Raw genomic sequence first — 14,816 nt, 5'->3', positions numbered from 1 at the left:
ATTTCTAGTCTCCAAATTATTTAACCATTTCTTATTCAGAGACTTAATCTGGGAGAAGTTAAATTAATCAAGGAATGCTATCAGGGAAGGGAGGAAATGAATCTCAGTAGGCCAACCAGGGCAGCTTTGCATTTTCAAGAAGGGTCTAATATAACTAAGGAATAAGCTGTATATTTCTGTATAACCTGTTTCTTAAAAATTATTACAATTACACAGCCTCCTAAAATGGCTGTTCCCATCTCCCAGTTAGCATCATCGAATGAAAGATTGCTTCTTCCCTGTTCTGTAACAAATTTCTTTTTCTACACACAGGAAGATCTTGCCCTGCACTTAGTGAACATAGGGAACAATCCTATTCATAGCATTCATTTAGAACTTACAATATTCACCCCTCAGTCTTTTCTTAGCTAGGTAAATCCAGAAGTTTCAAGGGAGCATATTGCTCTGTTTCAAAGTCCTTATCTTGACCAAAACTCAGGCAGAGTATTGAATCTCAGGTCTAACACTTCAGGGGTAATTTTTTCCCAGAGTTTAAAGGGTTCTGATCATGCATTTTGTAATTAAACCCTGGGGTCTTTTTCCCCCAGTGTTTAACAAGATCTTTAAAATTCTAAACTAAATCTTCTGAATGCCTGCAAACTCTTCTCAACTGGTGTCAGCCAAAAATATTTTATTGATATCTGCTGCTATATCATCAGAGAGTAGAACTGGATCCATGAGACTTCTTGGGGAAGTTTGTTGTGTACATCCCCAAACTGCAAAACAAAATATTGCTATCTTTCAGTATTTTTAAACATTTACATAAATGTTGTACTTAGCTTCAACTGGGTCATGGTTTCTTGCACTACAATCTCTATGTTTTAAATATTAAAATTACATTTTAATACATGGGGGTTTTTATTTCAATCACAGAGCAGATCACAGTTCTTTTGTGAATGAACATTAAGTGAAATGAAAGGCAAGGGATACCTCATCTGCCTTAAAAACTGATGAAAGATACAAATTAAGAGGAAAGTAAGAAAGTGACATCATCAACAAGCACAATGCCAGGAAATATAATGGATAAAGCCAACTTTAAGAGCTGCCCAGAAGACTGATCATAAACATGGCCAGTTAAATTTCCCACAGAATTTTCAAAGGCAGGAGGACTACACAGGCCAGGTAACAGTAGTAGTTTTGCTTTTATGTACAACCTGAACTCTCAACTCCCATATAATATGCTTGTTTACTGTAGAAAAAAAAAAAAAAATTAGTTCTTGCCTTACTCTCCCATACCTGAAAGACTAACAACACAATTAGTGTGAACAAGGTTTGATTACTTAACACTGCTAATCACACCTCAGAGCCTTGGGTTTCCACAGAGGCTGAAACACACACAGGGACTGAATCTCCTTCCTTTGTAGGATACTCGCCACAGAAGCCACCTCCTTCCCTTGTAGATCTCAGACCACATAGCCCTTGCCTTTAACTCTGCCTATTTGTTTTTTTGACTCATGCATTCTCACTTTTCATCTATTCACAAGAAGGTGAGTTTATATTTACCAGCTCAAGGCCCACAAAAGCAGTGTGACAGATTGCAAGTAGCGTTTCCACATCCTTCCCCATTAAAAAGTCCTTTAAAAAAAACTTGCAATCCATAAAATATCTACCCCATTCTTTACAAGTGTATTTCCTTATTCCTTAAAAAAGCAGTATTCTGCCATGAAGTTAGGTATGAGAGAACATCAGGTAAGCAAAGCATAGTTAATACCAACTTTAAATATGAAGAAACTAGCACACCTCTGCGTCATTAACAAGGAGAACTACATTTGGTCACATGTGATGGGGGGGAGGGAAGATTCCTCACTCAGGCAAATTCAAAGACAAATTTTTTCCAACTTCTACACAAAAAGCCCAAAGAGACTAAACTATTCATCAGTGATGGAGGAATATTTGTCTATTGCCTGTATGTATCAAAGCAGTTTTTTTCAATAGTACAATGAAACTAGAATCAGTGCACACATTCAGATGAAATGGATCAGTTGGTTTCTCTGTTCCCTTGCAAAAAGGGATATTCTGCACCTCTGTTCAGGGCTTAGGTCTCATCAAGAGAATGGATAAATGCTCCAGAGCACTTGTACATGTCTCCCTCACTACCTTGTGCATTCAGCCTCCATGCTCAGAATCGCTGCCAGATTAGATGAAACCTGCAATATTTTTGTAACTATTGTGTTTTGACAGTGTCAGAGTTAAGTGATGTAATACCTAGGAAGCAGAGAGCCTCATAAATTGCATTAAAAGTTAAAGTTTTGGTGCAATGGCCAAAGGTGCATGAGGTAATGTATCCACAGTTCTCAATCACAGTCTCCTTTATTATGGCCTATTTCCATCAGTCTAATCTGAAATGAATGCATTAGGTTCTGTGTTCTTTACACAGTTGCTGCCAGCATTACTGCCCTTCCTCCTGATTTCCTTGGTAGTTTGGGAGCCTAAGGGAGGGGTGGATTAAATTGGAAAATATAAATAACAAATCAAAAATTAAAATTGATTGGATAAACAATTTCCCTGTTTCTTAATAAGTGATTGATTTTTTAATCAATATTCATTATTTCTCAGAACATACCAAACTGTTTATTGAATAAATGAATGGTTGGAACTACAATGACATGAAATCAAATAGGTGAACCAATTTCTTTAATAACATGGGCTGAACAGGCTACCTTATCTTACCTGGTTGAAACTAAAAGCCAGAAATTCAACACCATTGACTAGGTGATCCAAAAAAAAGGATGCAATTTGTTTTCATGTTTGATACACACAGGTGTAGAGCCACATGCTGATTTGTGCGATATTTCTAAATTGCAGTTGAAAGTTACTTTCTTTTTGATACAACTGTAGTGTTCTTTCTCACCATTCTTCATTAGTCAGCAGACTACGAAGCTTCTGAAATAAAATTCAGATCTGAAAAATGAGATCTGTAAAACTGTTCACTGTAAAGGCTTCAGGCATGGCAAATGAATTTCTCTAATAAGTTTTTATTCACTTGTATCAGATTCAGTGGTACACATATAAACTATATGCTACATCCTAATATATACTTCAGACTATTTCAATTTTTTTTGGCATAATGTAAAAAATAATCTTTTGAGGCACAGAGATTCTGATGTTCCTTTTTTCAGTTGAAGAAAAAGCACTAGGGTATTAGATCACCACGAAATGTTCGCACAGTTGTTTAAAACAGAAACAAGGATATTAATTTGGTTCTACATAAAAAAGATAATACCATTTACATGATCTTCAACTCAAAAAATTTCTTCCAGGATGTGGAAATATTTAACTTTCATTTGTACTCAGAATATACATGATTCTTCTTCTAATGAAAAATTATAAACTGTACTAATCAATTGTTAATTAATTTGTAGGATGCTCACTTTAACATCTATTTTAACTTGTCACAATTAATTTAACATATGACCAAACAGCAATATAATTTCATTGCTCCAAAGACATAAAAGTATGGAATAACCTGAGCAATGAAAGGATTTTGAAAGATTGCAGTTTCAGTTTGTACACTAATTCCATGTGTTCGTTGTTGTCAAAATTAATTATACAGAAACCAAGTATCAATCTATTGTGTTATCATGTACAATAACACTAATGTAAGAAGAAGTTTCATTAAACACACTTTTGTAGATCACAGATTTCTGCAAATGGTAAAGGCCTATGTTAAAACCAGAAATCTAACCTAAAATCTTAAACTTCAAATATAATTTCACTTTCAAAGTCAATCTATCTTACAGCACTGCTTCCCAATAATAAAGAGGTAAGTTCCACTGTTAACTCTAAAAATTGGCATTTTGAAAGTACTAACTATTGAAACGAAACTGTTTCCTCTCATAATATATAAATATTCTGCAGAAATTCAATTCCAGTCACCAACCTGTATAACACATCAGGACTATCTGACAACATGAGTCAGCATCATTGACCAAAACACTTTCCCTTTATTCCAGGCATAAAATCCCAGGCACTAATGCTCTGGATTTATTCACAGAGCTTTCAGCTCCCTTAGTCTGGCATTTTGTACCATCCACTTTAATAAACATCTACATAAACTTGTTAGAGTCCTGTTTCCCTTTGGAAATTTTAAGATGTGCTATTTTACCAGTATGAGCTTGCTTCAAGTGGCTATGACTGTCCTCTCGGTTGAGGTAATAGCTTGCCAAAGGCAGCAGCAGAGGAAGTAGAGGCAGTTTGTGTCCCAGGCACTGGCCAGGAGATGGTGGCAGAGAGCAGCTCTCCCTCAGCCCCTGCAGCGCTCGCGGGAATCCTCAGAGACCCCGAGGTACTTTGGACACCTCATCAGTGCCGCACAGCAATCTCCTGACTTGCGCCATCAACTTACTTTTTATATTTTAGGATAACACAACAAGCTCAAAACATTGATTAACATCCAGTTTGTTCAGTCAGATCTGGGCACTTGTATGAACACACTACAATACAAGCCGGATGCACTCAGCTCTCCCTCTTCTGCTGAAGAGCCAAGTTTCTTGACATCAGTTTTGGTAGTGATAAAAATCAAACGTTTTCTGGAGCCATTATTGCCTAAAATGTTAATGCAGTTTACTTTTTTCAACTGTGATCGATAGCAGGAGGAAAAGTGCCCATAAATTACTAAAGGCAAATACGATTCTATTAGCACTCAGGAGATTTTGCAACATTTGCCAGTCTGTTTTACTGGAAAAAAAAATTAATTTGTTGAAAGCCTAGTTTTTTTACCTGTCTTTGTCTTTCTCTGTAGAAGAAGGATATTTTTATCAGGAGTCATTTAGGAGATGCAATTCTAATGTACTATAGCTATAGGTTTCAATTAATGTTCTACTTCTCTGTCAGCTTTACATTCCATGTTTTATGAAATCATTAACTATTGTCATGTTTCTATTATGATACTATTAGGAAATAAAGAGATGTATGTAAATGGAGATGTAAAATAAATGTATGACAGTTACTAGGAGCAACATCTGTGCACTATCATACGTGTTTACACTAATTTTCTAAAGATTCTTCCATTCATTACAGAGCATTGTTACTTGCTCTGGCACAACCCTTATTTCCATGCATTTAGGGATTCAAGCAAAGAGAGGGTAAATGAGAGCCTAATCAATACCACTTTTCATTTTGCTTCTAATGTGCTGCCTTTCTCTTTCTTTTCTTCATGAACAAATCCAAAAAAGATCCTGACGTTACAGTCATAAAATGTAATTCTTCTGCAGAAACACAGACAATAATGCTCTCTGTATTCAGGCATATTGCATATTCTAATGGCATTTGGCTAAATTGAGTATGGATTTAACATCAAAGGCTTCATGAATTTTTCAAATGAGATATTAAAGTCAATATTTCAAGTGAAAGATATTTCAATTTAGTTGCATACACAACAATAAAAAACTTCTACAAGGCAGAGGTACTAGTGGCTATGGCAGTATTAGTTCATTCAGGAAATTATTAGTTTATAAGAAAATCAAACAGAAGGTTGTGATACAGCAATGGCACTGAATAAATTAGACTAACAGATACACACTAACGTACTTTATCTCTTGAAGTCTGAAGCAGAACTTGCTACTGGCATGTTCAGTCCTTCAAGCAGGGCTTCATTTGGGGATATGTTATTTATTTATTTTGTGAATTCAAATGGTTCCACCTAAATTTGCATTCAGAACCTCAGAAATCTGCTTACATTCATCACTGAAATGGTTAGGCCTACTGTATGCAAGAAACAACCCGGTCCTCTTTATATTTTAATTTAAGTGCATTTTGCTCCATATTGTCAACGCTTATGCAATGCTGCTTCTGATTTCCCACTGAGTTACAAAACATTCAGACTACTCAGTGCTCACAAATAGTCCACTGAGCTCTGACTACTTCTATGCCCTGGCAGAGATAAAGACTTACAAACAAAATAACACAGTCTGGTCATTCTTTGCCTTCCTATTTTGGGCATGTGGAACGTAGCAAAATGCCCATTAAATCAGGAGGATGTTGGATTATGATACCGTTACATATCCCTGAGGAACACATTTGTGTCACCTAGGACTCCTGGGAGAGCTGGATGCCCCACATACATGTGCTCCTAGTGCAACTTAGGCAGCTGCACCACAGGGGCATTGTGCTGCTCTAAGGCCAAATAACCATTTGTTCACATACAAATAACAGAAGATACCAGAAACTACAAATATATACTGCAATGAATACTGATTTCACTAGTAATTCTTATATTACTAAAAACTAATTATAATTGGGTACGAGAGGAAAGTTACACTGATTTAAAACCTTGACTATCAGGTCGTTTGGGCCAACAAATTATTACAAAGAATTCTGATCCTAAAAGCACTTCCCTGAAATTAGCAGGTTGTTTGTCTCTACAATATTCAGTCAAAGTGTTTGCACTTACTGTGAGACTGCTCCAAGGGCTCACAAAGAAAAAAAGCTGGTGCTAACTAAAGGTTAAATTCCTAGGCCTGTTTCTACCATGGCTGCAGGAGTGACAGCAAATGCTGATCTGTAAATCAGGACTAAACAAAGCTAACAGCCTCGTGGGGAACTCTTGGACAGACTGGGACAGGCCATCCTTCCCCCATTTAAACACTACCTAACTCGTAGCACTGCTCTTGGGGTCCTAGACAGCTCTTGGTTCACCTCTGAGGCTCTTCTGAAGCTCCGTGTTCAAAGCACAGTAATATTTCCATGAAATGAGAAGTGTCACCATCTCAAAGGCAATCAATCAGGGACAAATATCTTCAGAAACAGTACTCTCATAAAAAGTATTTCTTGTGGTAACAAAGGTAAGGCAGAAGCCTTGTATAGATAATAAGATCCAATAATAACTAGAATTGTATTTTCAAAATTGCCTCTGGGGCTGGGGAATATGGTTTCCTTTTCTTCTCTTTTGATTTCTGGACATCTCTGAGATTGTTCTGAAAACTACAATTCATGCTTAGTGAGGCGGTAGTACATCCAAAAACTTCCAGTTGAAATTATTGAAATGTTGCTTTTTCATGACATAAAATGACCCAGTTAAGAGGAAAGATTCCCCCATTATGTCCACTCTGTCTGAGAATAATACTTAAGGAATGATCCTCTGAATTGAATAATTTCCCATTTTCCTTGTTGATTTTAGGGATGCAGATAAAGTTAAGAGTACATCTCTTGCAAGATCTGTGTCAAAATGAGAGTTCAAATCCTTCTTTAGAGCACTGCTAAATAAGCAAAGAATATCTGGAGTTCAGATCAGAAGAGGAGACCAAACTGTAGGACTTAGTCTTGGACAACCAAATGCTATACCAAAATCAAAATCATTCACATATCATGCTGTACATACCCTTTGTGTTTAATGTAAGGTTTTATTGAAAACATATGAGTAGATTAACCATAGAAATAAACTGAAGAAATTGTGCTACCTAAAATATGCTTTTGACTCTTTATTAACTGGTGATAATCTGCACTGATTTGCATTGCAATTTCATTGCAGATGTTGCTGACATTAAGACTTATGACAAGGAAACTACAGAAAAAGCTCATTTAAACAGGTATTTCACATTAAGTCAACAACATATGCAGTGCATAACATCTTCCATGGGGGTTTTAAGTATTCAACCTAATTCTTTGCAATTTCATTATTGTTAAAAATAAGGAGTAATGAAAGTCCAGTTGACAGTCACTTGGTTTTCTCTAATTTCTAAATTTTTCTGATTTGGTCTTGAACTTTCCTTCTTGATGGAGTCTAAAGGAACTGTAATTATGTAGTTTGACTGAAACTCATGGCATGGGAAGGGACGGTTACATTTTTTGGATCTACCATTATTACAGAAGGAGCAAGCACAGCTGCTTTCAGACTTGTTAATACATTCTGTAGGGGATGAAAGCCTTGGAAAGGGTGGTACTTGTGTGAATTTCCTCCCCCTCCATACGACAAATGGAGCTGGCAGTCCACCAAAGCTCCCAACTAACACTCCTGCACTGTCTGGCAGAAGAAAGTGTGGCACTTGATTAAGGGGAAAAATAGTGCTTTTGGGGCACTGCATAGAATCGTCTTCAACACAGAGGAAGAACCATGAAAGATGAAGGACAGAAAGGTGGGGAATGTGTGTTCGACTAGGTGAAGAAATGATCCCACTGTAAGGCTTTTTCTTTCTGTTTGTTATAGGCCAGGTCTACAGCATTAGCTCTCCATCTAGGTAGAAGTAAGATACACCAGGACTCTCCACAGATTCTTTAGTCTGTATCTGGGAAATGCATTTATTATGAAGTGTTAGGTGGTTCATAGTGCCTGTGATAGTCCTCCAAGATAGGTTGGATTTTACATGTTTTTACAGAGTGACAAAGCAGGAAATACCTTTAAAAAACACAGTATTAGTCAGTAGAAATCAAAATAAGAAGCTCCATATAGGTCATCTGAAAAGCCTAAAAAGCAATCAAAAACCAAACTCTTACCAGGCACACAAGAATAGGAACAACCTCAGTGCAAAGTATAATAAACAAACTCCTCTAGTAATGTCAACTACACAGATGCTTGCTCCATCAACTCAGTCCATATTTTGAAAGCCACACAACATCGATGAAGGTAACAGAACTTACCCAACTTCTGTAGTTCAGCAATGAGCTCGGTGTGTTTGTCAGTCCAGCTCCCTGGAAAAAAGAAGTGTTACATGTCAGGAATGAGTCCAGCAATTATCTTCTAACACAGAAGCAATGCCAGCAACATTCTGGTAATGGCAGCATTAATGCTAAAAGTTTACATTTTCAGAAGTGAAAACATTCACAGACACAATCTGGATATTTTAACTGTCACAGGCCTCAGCAATCTGATATTGCTTAGCCTTGTGGCCAAGGCATTAAGACACTGGTATCTATCTGCCACAGAGAACATATCTTCTCAGTACTTCCCTTAGAAACTTAATAATTAATCCATCAAAACTAGAAAAATAAAAACAAAGGCCATGTCACTCTTAACAAATAAGAAACAAAAAAAATTTACTTATTTTGCTAAAAATAGATAATGAAAATATTTTCTACTTTATGGTAAGATCAGAAAACAACATAAAGTTGTAAAGTTCTACAGTAATTCAAATTCATTGAAGTCATTATAAATCCCAAAATATAGAAAATAACTTAAATGATTGACCAAGTAAATGAATTAAAGTTACCTGTCAAAACAAAGCAAAACAAAACAACAAAAAAAGGGCAACAAGTACATGCCCACATAAAAAGGACAAAGCATCTACTATATGAGTGTAATCAAATGCAGGTTTGTACCAGAAATATAAATAGTACAGATTGGAAAAATACTTGAATAATGAAGTATTTCATGCAATTCCAAGGAAAATTAGATGAATGACTGAAAAGGATGGAAGTGTACACAATTTATTATATAGAACATGGTAACACTTGGCTAAAAGAAGTGTGGAGTTCCTCACTTTAATGAGCACAGTCTTTGCTCACAAATTAAAAATAAACAAATAAAAAAGATACGAGTATGATCTCACTTATTGGCAGTTGATCAAACTGCAATTTTCCCCAAGAGCTGGGAAGCCACTGCCTTATAACACATCAAGAACTCCTACATATTGAACTGATCTGTGTACAGACTGACTCCTTTTCTGTCTACAGCAATTGTTTTTCCTATCAAAAATTTGGGTTTATGGAAATGACAACTTAATGGTTAACTGGGAACATAGCAGGACGTTAAAGTTAAATCATGCTCACTTGACTGCAGCATCTCATTGTACCCCCACTGAATAAAAGTATTTTATAAAAAAAGTTTCCTTTCACTGAGGGTTGTACAGCTGGTCCAATCTCAGTGCAATGCTGCTGATGTTAGTAGCAAACTTGAATAGCTACATACAACAGTTTAAATCTCTAACATACATATATTACCATAACTGAATCCAGCACTTTTCATTAATCATACAATGGCATGCTGCTTCATTTACAGCCAGCTGACTAAAATACAGATATATTGTCCTGAACATCACAGAAATCATGGGCACCCAGCCATTGTTTCCAAATAGTGTTTTCTCAGCCTTGTTTCACTCCTCAGCTACATATTGCAGATTACCAAAATTATTAAAGATTCCAGCAAAGAAATGGACAACAAAGGATCCTAAATAAGAGATTGAAAGGCATAAATTTTCTGTTACAACAAGGAACTTCAGGTAGAGAAGGCCTACTTCAGTGTCCTCTATTACTGCAGCATTTCAAACACAATCAAAGAAACTAATTTGAGCTTTTGATAAGGAAAACCTGAAAATAGCTTAATAAGCTATAGATGGAAACACGTAGCTTTAATTTTTTATTTACATGAGTCCAAACACCTAAGAATGCTTGGAAAACAGGCACATCTACACTGAAAACAAAGTTATTTGAGAGTGGGTCAACAATCTACCTCTCAAGTCACTTATCATCCAAGTCTGTGTGAATCTCACGTGACTCTTACTGAAAGAGAACAGGTAAGACCCCAAGTACAGCTTCATCTCTGACCTATGTCTCTAAACATATCATTTACTCAGGGATTGTATCTCAATTCAAATGTATAATTTTGGAGTATTTTTCAGAAGGGATGCAATGGATGTATCACTAAGCTTCTAATTCTATAAATAAGGCAAAAGTCTAAAGCGCCATAAGGAGGCTTGCCCACCATGAGACAGGATTAGTGATTATTTCTCTAATACTCATTGTCTACCAGTGCATATATACTGCTACATATTTATTATAAGTTACATGTTTATAATTATAACTTATGTACACATTTCCACAAATTTTCTTGGAGAATGGCATTTTGGTGTGAACTGAATGCAGAACGAGGAACCAAGAGCTTCTCTGTCCTGACCTTCATTCCAGTAACAGGATCTTGAGTTTGCAGCCTTCAGCAAACCACTTTCCGGCATTTGTAAAATGAAGATATAAATACCTGCCTGGTTACCTAGAAAAGAATACTGGAAAACTTGTTGGCCTTCACAACCAAAAGTCAAGACTGAAAAATTCAGAGTGAATTTGGCAAGGAAATATTGCACAGTGCACTGCAATCCCAGCGTTGCTTTGGCACCTTATGGCATTTTTCCTGCAAGATTTCCAGGCTGAGTTTAAGTTTGTTTGACTTCCAAACCTGCAGACAGTTATGGCTGTTAAGCTACAATCACAGAATTTGTCTCCCTGACTTCAGCAGGATTAATTAATGCCTAAAGGTAAGGAATTAACCAAATGCTTGTAGAATGAAGACTTCATTTGGTGAAGGGCCAATTTTCCCGATTGATAATGTATAAATAAAATAATGCCTAATTTGCTACCATTACTAATGCTTGATATTCTATATAATTGGAAGCAAATTACCAATTTATTTTAAATTGTTTACATACAAATCTTATTTTCTTTAAGAGTAGAAATCAACAGCCATTTCTCTTCTAATTTCATGATGTCGTTACATATCACAAAGACTAAGCATAAGGGGCTGTTTATTTTAAATTATCTCACTATGTACTGAAGTTCAACATTTGATAAAACACTACCCAAAAGAAATAAAAACAAGTAGATAATAATCAAATATAATCTCATATTTTTATTAATCTAGGGCAGTTTCACATTTGATGCACATACAAGAATTTTAAAGAATCTTTTTTAAAAGTATTTTGAAGAGACTGCTTGTATTCTCCATAAAAATGATAAGAAAATGGTTCATGTAACTGGCAATGTTATTAAGTAATATATATAGTTAACACTACTTTTATCACCGTATTTCTCAAAACAACCTGATCCTTTTTATTCAAAAGGAAGCAAAAAAGTCTCACAAATACCAGTTAAAGACTGATTCTCTCAAAGATGACTCAGTGAAAAATAATGACTGACTGTTAAGATCTTATATTTGTGAAACGTGAAACAGGTCATCAGCAGGAGTCCACAGAAATGCAGCTATACTGTTTTCACACCAAGGGTCACAATAGCCTGATTTTCTTAAAGGTTCTTGGTTCTCTCTGAGCCTCACTCCTCAGCTGAACATATGTGAATATCATTCTGGGTCTATCACAAGTTAAAGCATAATTATTTGTGTGTTACAGTGGTATGGGCACTTGCCACAGTCAGCAAAAGCAAAGTTACTACTGTTAATCATGTGTCTTTCAGAGCTCTAATTCTTGCAAGTACCATGTCACCACATCCCTGTGGAATGGCACATGAATAAAAGAGGCTTTTTGTGAGGTACACAGTGAAAACAAAGCCCATCAAGGCAGATAAATTCTTCACTGCATAGATTATCCGACCAAAATATCACAAACAAATGGAAGTCAATGGAACTTTCCAAGCTTGTGGGCCGAAGGAAAATAACAGGAAAAACTACCTTCCCTGCCTTCCTGGATTTTTTCAAATGCTGGTATCGCCCATGTTTCATCCCTAACAACTACTTCCTATGATTACTGTCAATTCTTCTCAGTTGTCCATGACAACTACATCTATCATAATCTGGAAAAGCAAATCTAAAAAAATTACGTCCTTTGAGTCTAGAAGACAAGTCCTTTTTCTTCAACTACTCTTGGATTAAGTTCCCTGACCTTGACTAAGCAGTAGGTGTTGTCAACAACTTCTATCCTGTGATGACTGAAGTTTGTCCAGGATACACAAATCTGTTAAATCCTTACTACTCCTTCACAGAAGACATCAGTCCACATAGAAATTATTTGCAAGAATACAAATGACCTCATTTGCAGTCAAATTAGGAATAAAACAAAATTTAGCAACAGCAAAATAGTTTCTAGGCTCCTCTCCAACCATACAATGGTTGGATATATAAATGTACATGGTTTCTCTCATCTGGGGGATTTATACCAATCATGAGATTTTTGATATTACATGCATTTTTCAAAACTCCCTAGAAATGCTGTCCATAATTTGAAAGAAAATATAAAGAATTTTATCTCTTAATACACTCCACTCCCCAAAATGCAGTGGCATAAACACTAATGTCTAACATACTGCAAGGGGGGGTAACATTGAATATTCTGCTCGACAAAAGTCAGGCTGCCTAAGGAACACTCTTCCATGCAGTTCTGGATCCAAGTAACTCCAACAACGTATGTTTTCTAAGAAGACTACATCCTTAATGGAAAAGCTGCTAATAGCTGTATGTTCATTAGACTTGGAAATGGAGAGTCACTCCTCTAGCCTGGAGCCAGAAGGTGGGCTATCTTGGAGGCAGGGTTGATAGCTTTTGAATACCAGATGAAGTCTATGGATACAAGACTGGTGTCAAATGACAAGAGCCTTAAGCAGATGGATGACAGTGTGTGTGCACTATAGGCTGTTGTTAATTTACTAGCGAGAGATAATGCTTCTATAAAATTAAAAATGAGTCACTGGAAAACAGCCTGAGAGGCCATAGCCTGCAGATTTCAGGCCTCCTGGCAGGCCTGCATTGTGGGGGATATGTTTTTATAGAATTATGAAAATTAAAATTGCATGTTAGAGAGAAAGAAAATGTAATTGTTTCTCTTACTAGCTATTTAAGCTATTCATAGTTTGGATTTGTTATTCACAATTACATATTCAGTAAAATGGAATAAACTACTCATAGGAACTCAGACAAGATACACATGAGCAATGGCAAACATATATAATATTAATGAATTTTCACGTGTCAATATGTGGGGTTTAAGTCTGGAACTATGCTTCCATAGTTTTAGGATGACCATATACCAAGTCCCTCCTTTTCACTATTGCTCTGCATAGGACTTTTCACTGCTGTTGGATTATGTTGGAAATAACCTTTCCTCTGCTTTTATCTTGGAATGAAAATTTCATGTTATACTTCTTGCAAGACTGTCAACAGATTTATGTATCATAAAGAGACGAGGCTGTCTCATTGTTTCCTTGCTTCAAATGTGGGACCAGATGTCAGATTCGATGTAAAATGTTTGTGAGAGTCCATTTTGATAAAGAAGCAACTTTATCACCAAAGGCAAAAAGGGGAATGGTAAAGAATAAGTACACAGGTCTTAGCATGGTTCTCATGCTACCATTCACTGGGAGGGATACCCCTTACTATGCCATCTACAACTTTCTGGGCCACTCAAGATCATCTAATCTTAAGAAAACAGTGAAAAATTCAAGCAATCTGCCATCGAAAGAAGGTGGATCTAAGCTGTCTATATAGCCAAAACTGTTCTTGATCCCTACATGTATTTATCAAAGGCCCTAAAACAATTTAACCCACTGCCTGACAACCAAATTCCCACAGATGTGAAAAATATGCTGTAGGGAAAACAGTTCTAATGCCTAGACAATTCCTTTACTGTTTTCATCTATCCAATGAAGAAGTAACAATGCCTTGCAATTTTTCAGTACTTTTTGCCCCTAACACTGTTGGTGGATATATCCCTTTGGATAACATTGCCCCTAGAATCCCAGCTTAAAGACAAAAAATAACCACAGTTAGTGACAAGGTCAGAAGAAACCAAACCTTGTGGTGCCCATTCAGGGTTCATGTAGTTTTTAATCCACAGCCCCAGAGAGCTGATGTGAAAGCCAGCTACACTGTTCCACTACCTCAGCACCACAGAGTCCAGCAGTATTACTGATGGTTTACATGCATGTGAATGAGGGCAGAATTAAATATGACATATGTAAAGAGATGTTCTTCAAACCTTAAAAAGAGATGAGAGGAAGGAAAGGGACAAATATGCAGACAATGAATTAGTTATCCTGCATAATATACTACAATCAAGGTCACATGTAAATGTTTATGTATATAAATATATAATATTGCCCATGCAATATTGTGCCAATTCTTTTCAGAC

General features: G+C 36.3%; 1 long non-coding RNA gene across 1 annotated transcript in view; it reads right to left on the bottom strand.

Moving 5' to 3' along the window:
• Positions 1 to 14,816, bottom strand: part of LOC132077242 (uncharacterized) — a 63,605-nt gene that overhangs the window by 23,015 nt on the left and 25,774 nt on the right. The window contains exon 3 of the long non-coding RNA XR_009419024.1: positions 8,614 to 8,664. This is a non-coding gene — a long non-coding RNA (uncharacterized LOC132077242). The remainder of the gene's footprint in view (positions 1 to 8,613; positions 8,665 to 14,816) is intronic.

This window comes from Ammospiza nelsoni, chromosome 9 (genome assembly GCF_027579445.1).
Source record: "Ammospiza nelsoni isolate bAmmNel1 chromosome 9, bAmmNel1.pri, whole genome shotgun sequence".
Taxonomy (NCBI): domain Eukaryota; kingdom Metazoa; phylum Chordata; class Aves; order Passeriformes; family Passerellidae; genus Ammospiza; species Ammospiza nelsoni.
This window is presented reverse-complemented; position numbering and strand designations above follow the sequence as displayed.